The sequence below is a fragment of the Dreissena polymorpha genome, unplaced genomic scaffold, assembly GCF_020536995.1.
Source record: "Dreissena polymorpha isolate Duluth1 unplaced genomic scaffold, UMN_Dpol_1.0 chrUn018, whole genome shotgun sequence".
Taxonomy (NCBI): domain Eukaryota; kingdom Metazoa; phylum Mollusca; class Bivalvia; order Myida; family Dreissenidae; genus Dreissena; species Dreissena polymorpha.
Window position 1 is genome coordinate 41825 of NW_026273332.1, and position 6722 is coordinate 48546.

A 6722-nucleotide genomic window follows, 5' to 3' on the forward strand; every position below is an offset into this window, starting at 1 on the left:
CATGTTTATTTATTGTATATTTTTACTGGCATGTCTTCAAACTGATGTATGTTTTATATTATCTGCAAACGCATGTTTGTTTTTGTACATGCAAGTTACTGATGCTTACATCAAATAAACTGTCCTATTCTGTTCTATAAAAATACTTCAACTTTGTCTTTTGGCGATTTTAATATTATAAATACTGAAAATAGTGGATATGGCTTCATAAAGAAGGTGTTTAAATAAGTAGAACTTGAATGACGTCACTAGATGCAAGAATATGATAATTACTGAAAGGTAGTACTTATAACGTAAACTGACGACATAAATATACTGTTTATGCTTAAATGATGTTCATCAATATTTCTAAAGATAGAAGAAAAATGTAGGCCTATCCTGTATGTATAGATTGACGTGGCGTAATGTATATCGTGTCCGCCTAGCGACTAGGAGGTCATGGGTTCGAATACCACTGTGGAATCTTTCTTTTGATCCCCAGTCCCAGAGACACCAAGTTACGCAGAAGACAAACTCTATAGCGTTTAAATTAGCCTGAGGTGTTTAATGCAGTAGAGCCAAAATCAATAGGTATATACTGTTTAGATAGCTTATGTGGTGGGCTCGTATTTGACGTTAAACTCGTAATACGTCGGTGACGTCTGAACGCAGTCAGCCGCGTCCTCCGTTAACGTCAACGTCGTGAGTTGCTTTTCCGCAGTCTGCCACTCGTCCACAGTTGACGCCGTCGGCAAACTCGTTATATCTGGACCCTTAAATGATACAGTATAAATTGGGTTTCGTTTTGAAACTGGACTTAATGTATTTGCTTGAAGTGTCGTTCGTGCACAGGCTCATGCTAATCCGGGACAACATTTTACGCGCATGCGTTTAAACTACTTTTCTCACAAAGGCGCACTCGTAAGGACGCAAATATCAACGTTACTCGCGACGTAAATATCAACGCTACTCAAGACATAAATATCAATGTTACTCACGACGTAAATATCAACGTTACTCACGACGTAAATATCAACGTTACTCACGACGTAAATATCAACGTTTCCCACAACGTAAATATCAACGTTACCCACGACGTAAATATCAACGTAACTCACGACGTAAATATCAACGTAACTGACAACGTACATATCAACGCTTCTCACGACGTAAATATAACCGTTACTCACGACTTAAATATCAACTTTACGCTTTTTCAACATTAATCGCGACGTAAATATCAACGTTACTCACGACGTACATATCAACGTTACTCACGACGTAAATATCAACGTTACTCAAGACGTTAATATCAACGTTACTCACGACGTTTTGGACTTTGACAACGTAAGTATCCGTGGTTTGAAGAAGGCCGTCAGTGCACGTGACGTCAAGATTATACGTCGCCTTTGTCTCAAAGTCCAGAGCTCCAGCCATCTTCACGATTTGGTTGCCTAAAATACGTCTGTGCGTGAGCTTATATATGTCTCATTCTGCGAAAACTGGACTTAATGCACGTGCTAAAGCGTCATCTCAGATCAGCCTATGCAGTTCCCACAGGCTAATCAGGGACGACACTGACTGTCCACCTAAACTGGATTTTTGCTAAAGAGGCTTCCTTTTAACAAAACAAAAAAATACCATAAAAGCGCAATTCGTGGAATAATGATTTTTGGGGAAACAAACGAGGAAATTGCGTCGGTCATTTTCCGATTTGTTTGTGTTAAATTCGTAAATGGGTCGACCCATGAAATCAAGGAAAATTAATACCCCACAAATAAAAATGACTTTACACTAATACGAGAGATTATGTACTAACCAGTGACGGCGAATGGTCCCCTGTCAGCGCTCGTCATTGAACAGGTGGCGTCAGACTTATCGAAAGTTACGAAATCCAACGTCTTTAACGTCAACGTTCCGCTAACGTCCTCAGCGACGTCACTGGAGCCTCCTGGGTAAGTGATCACCGGTGCCTACGAAAATATATCAACACGGGGCTAAATGCATACGCGCACAGGCTTATAAGGTACGACACTTTCCGCTTTAACATTTATGGAAGCTTTCGTTTGAAGGTTTCTCTCCTAAATGAAAGTCCTGTAAAGCTTCGTCCCCGATAAGCCTGTGCAGTCCGCACAGGCTCATCGGTGACAACTTGTTTCATAAGTTGGATTTTTTTCATAGTAGACCTCATTTAAACACAAAACTCTGTTAAAGCGGAAAGTGTTGTCCTGAATAAGCCTGTGCGAGTGCACAGGCTAATCTGGGACGACACTTATTGCACAGGCTAATCTGGGACGACACTTATTGCACAGGCTAATCTGGGACGACACTTATTGCACAGGCTAATCTGGGACGACACTTATTGCACAGGCTAATCTGGGACGACACTTATTGCACAGGCTAATCTGGGACGACACTTATTGCACATGTGCGAGTGCACAGGTTAATCTTGGACGACACTTATTGCACAGGCTAATCTGGGACGACACTTATTGCACAGGCTAATCTGGGACGACACTTATTGTGCGAGTGCACAGGCTAATCTGGGACGACACTTATTGCACAGGCTAATCTGGGACGACACTTAGTGCACATGCATCAAACCCGTTTACCTAGATCGAGGTTCACAAAGAAGATGTGTTGGTTCAGGTAGATTATTTTTATTTAAATAATAATTATTTACGAATAGTGCAACCGCGTTCAACTCATTGAAAAAAAAAGCATTTATTGACAAACATTAACACTTCCTTGCAATATAGTCACACCTCAGTTAAAATATTCACCAATGGAAATGCGTTTAATATCTTACCTGACCTACAACTTCAGCCTAGCATTTGACACATTTTGAAAGGCTTTAAAGGGACATTTTCACAGACTTTGGCAAATTTTAAAGTTTGTGATTAAATGATTTATATTGATAAATGTAATCATTGGATCTCTAAAGCTCCAGTAAAAAAATAAAGAATGAAACTTACAAAGAAACAAGGGCTGTTTGTAAAACATGCATGCCCCCCATATGGGCTATCAGTTGTAGTGGCAGCCATTGTGTGAATACGTTTTTTGTCACTGTGACCTTGACCTTTGACCTAATGTAAGTTATTATCCGGGAACCATGGTTCTATTTCGAGTCACTGTGACCTTGACCTTTGACCTAGCAGGTTTTTTTCCCACTTTTTGGGAAGATAGCCCATGGCTTTGGAATTGGGAATTTTATCTGCATTTTCATGAAATTGGAAAAATTTATTCATTAGCCTTTTTTTCCACACGAAAATGCCACTAATTAGGGAAATACTAAATTTGATATAACACTTTATAATAATTAAAAATAAATTAAAAGAACAAAAATCATAAAATACTTTGTTAAATGTAAATGAATTAAAATTGAGATAAAATACGCATAAGACATTGGGAACATAGCCGAATTTCGGCTATAAAATCGGGCCAAAAAAAACCCTGCCTAGTGACCTGAAAATCAATAGGGGCCATCTGCCAGTCATGATCAAGGGGGAGTGAGAGGGGGGTATAATGTGGTGTGTGGTAATTAATAAGATGTTTAAAAAAAATTGTGGGGGGGGTGGGGGGAGGGTGGGGGTGGGGGGATGAGAGGGGGTAATAATGTGAGGTGGGGTTAATTATTAGATATAAAAAAATAAATTGAGGGGGGTTGGGGGTAGGGGGAGTAAGATGGAGGTATAATATGGGGTGTGGCAATTTATTAGATGTTTTAAAAAAATCTGGGAGGGTGGGGGTAGTTGGGGGGTGGGGGTAGGGGGATGAAAGGGGGGGTATAATGTGGGGTGTGGTAATTTATAAGATGTTTAAAAAAAATTGGGCGGATGGGGATGGTAGGGGGGGTGGGGATTGAGAGGGGTAATAATGTGGGGTGTGGTAATTTATTAGATGTTTACACAAATTGGGGGGTGGGGGGATGGGGGGTAGGGGGATAGGGGGAGTGAGAGGGGGGTATAATGTGGGGTGTGGTAATTTATTAGATGTTTAAAAACAATTGGGGGTGGGGGTAGGGGGGTGGGGGTTGAGAGGGGGTAATAATGTGGGGTGGGGTAATTTATAAGATGTTTAAAAAATTGAGGGGAGGGTGGGGGTGGGGGGTGGGGGGTTGGGGGGTAGGGGGAGTGGGGGGTTGGGTGTGAGAGGGGCAATAATGTAAGGTGGGGTAATTTATAAGATGTTTAAAAAAATTGGGGGTGGGGGGAAGGTAGGGGGCTGGTAGGGGTGAGTGAGAGGGGGGTATAATGTGGGGTGTGGTAATTTATTGGATGTTTAAAAAAAATGGTGGATAGGGGGTAGGGGGGGGGGGTAAGGGGGAGTGACAGGCGGGTATAATGTGGGGTGGGATTATTTATTAGATGTTTAAAACAAACATGGGGGTGATAGGGGGGGTAGGGGGGTGGGGAGGTAGGGGGAGTGGGGGTGGAGGGTGGGGATGAGAGGGGGGTTTAATGTGGGGTGTGGTAATTTATAACATGATGTTTAAAAAAAATAACAAATGATCTCACACTGACATGAACAAATTTCCTCTATTTATAAAACATGAAATTTAAATTTAGTACATTAATTTCCCCTGTATATAAGAAAGATATAATAGTGTATTACCTCCCGTGTCCAGCTTATATTTATATTAATCAACAAAATTAAACATTAACACAATATTTAATATACACAATATACAAAAATCTCATATTCTGATAATATTTTTACTGATCCACTGTATTTTACTAAAAGGATGATGTTTCATTGGACTGATAATTATAGATTTAGGATTACAGACCAGTTGCTTCAGTAATATTGTTCAGAGTTTGCCCTGTTCGCCGCGTATGCATTCTTGAGTTATAATTCAAAAAACATTTTACTATTTCGGGTCACCGTGACCTTGACCTTTGACCTAGTGACCTAAAAATCAATAGGGGTCATCTGCGAGTCATGATCAATGTACCTATGAAGTTTCATGATCCTAGGCCCAAGCGTTCTTGAGTAATCATATGACAACCACCTTGTGGACGGACCGACCGACAGACAGACCGACATACCGACATGAGCAAAGCAATATACCCCCTCTTCTTCGAAGGGGGGCATAAAAAGAAAAAAGTGACCCTAAGCAGGGCTTGAACAAGTGACACCTGTAGTCCTGGAGTAAAAAACAATTACATCGCTCGGCCATCCTGCCAAGTATGCATGAAGGATGTATTTTATACTTAATATAAGCAAACTTAGTAGTTTAACATAATTAAACGACAACAAAACTCCCCCAATTATTCAAGTTTGATAATTTTCAGGTTTTTAAATCGTCAAAAGATGCATATAATGGATATTTTAGAGCATGGTAAATGTTCAGTTTTACTGTTTCCTGACACATATCATAATTAAAACGAAAATATGCGAATCTGAAACAACTTTGCCAAATTGCCAAAACGTGAAAAGGCCCCATTAACATGTACACTCCTTTTTGTCTGCAGCGATGGAAAAGAGGCCCTTGACGTACCGTATTGATTATGTTCACAATCAGCGTCTTTTTGACGGTGGACAAGGAGTCGCCGCACGTGATCTCGACGTTCACGGCTATGGAAATTTTTTCGAAATCGAATCCGCCTGGATTGTGGGCGTACACCAGGTACTCTGCATGAAGATGTAAATATTGCTAAATTGGTCGTTGTTGGCTCAAGTCTTATTTAAAAGTATCTCAGGTACTCTAAAGTACTCTCGTAAGTTATAAAATATGCACACAACTATACTAAATAAACATACACACCCCATTATTTAATGTATCGTTTAAATCGCGTTTGATTAACATTATAAGATCAACACACGCTGACAATCAAATCTTTTACATTGTTTTACCGGAACTACTTTTTACAAAAAAGCGTGTTTGTTTTATACAAATATTATCATTTGTAAAAAGCATAAAGTGAAAAGAAAATTGGTTGCATTCGGTGGAAATTGATTTTAATTGACTCGTTATCATAAAAAAATATTTGTAATGATCACTCGTGAATTAAAATCGATAATCCACCAAATTGAACAAATACCCTTAATGTAAACAATGACGTAAATGATGACGTCACGTAAGGGTATTCGGCGGTGTCACAGTACTTTGCTCCAAAGGTAGAATGCCCACGGCAAGAGCAGTATCGCTCAAGTTTTATGGTGGAACTGAAAATAAACAGAAAAAAGCTCCTTGAACATAGTTATACCCTTGAATACCAAAATAAACAAATCCTCACTTGAGGCGTTTTGTTTTGTTGACAAAGCGTGATGTTCTATTGACGCAATTATCTTTTTACACAAAAACAACATTTTGTTAAAACTTAATTTGAAGAAAACAATCCGAAGAAAATGTTATAGCAAATTAAAATAGCACACTTTGGCTGGTAACAGAGAACGTATTTGGTTTGGTAACAATGCATTGAGCAACTGTATGACGGAATAATCTTCCGAAACATGTGAGCGATCGAGCGCCATACACATACAGAATAAAATAGTTTTTAATTTGATATATCATCAGAGGTGAGCGCAACGTGCAAAATAATAAAAGTCATTGTGTATTTGCTGATCATCTAATAAACGCATTCATCTTATTAGATGTTGTCATTTTGTATTATAATCCGTTTTAAGAAAACTAAACAGTATGTGTGGTAAAATGTGTAGGCTTTACCAAATTGAAAATAATAGAAATCAACTCTGCTTTAAAAAAATGGATGCGGGGCTAAATGGACCATGAAGGCGCA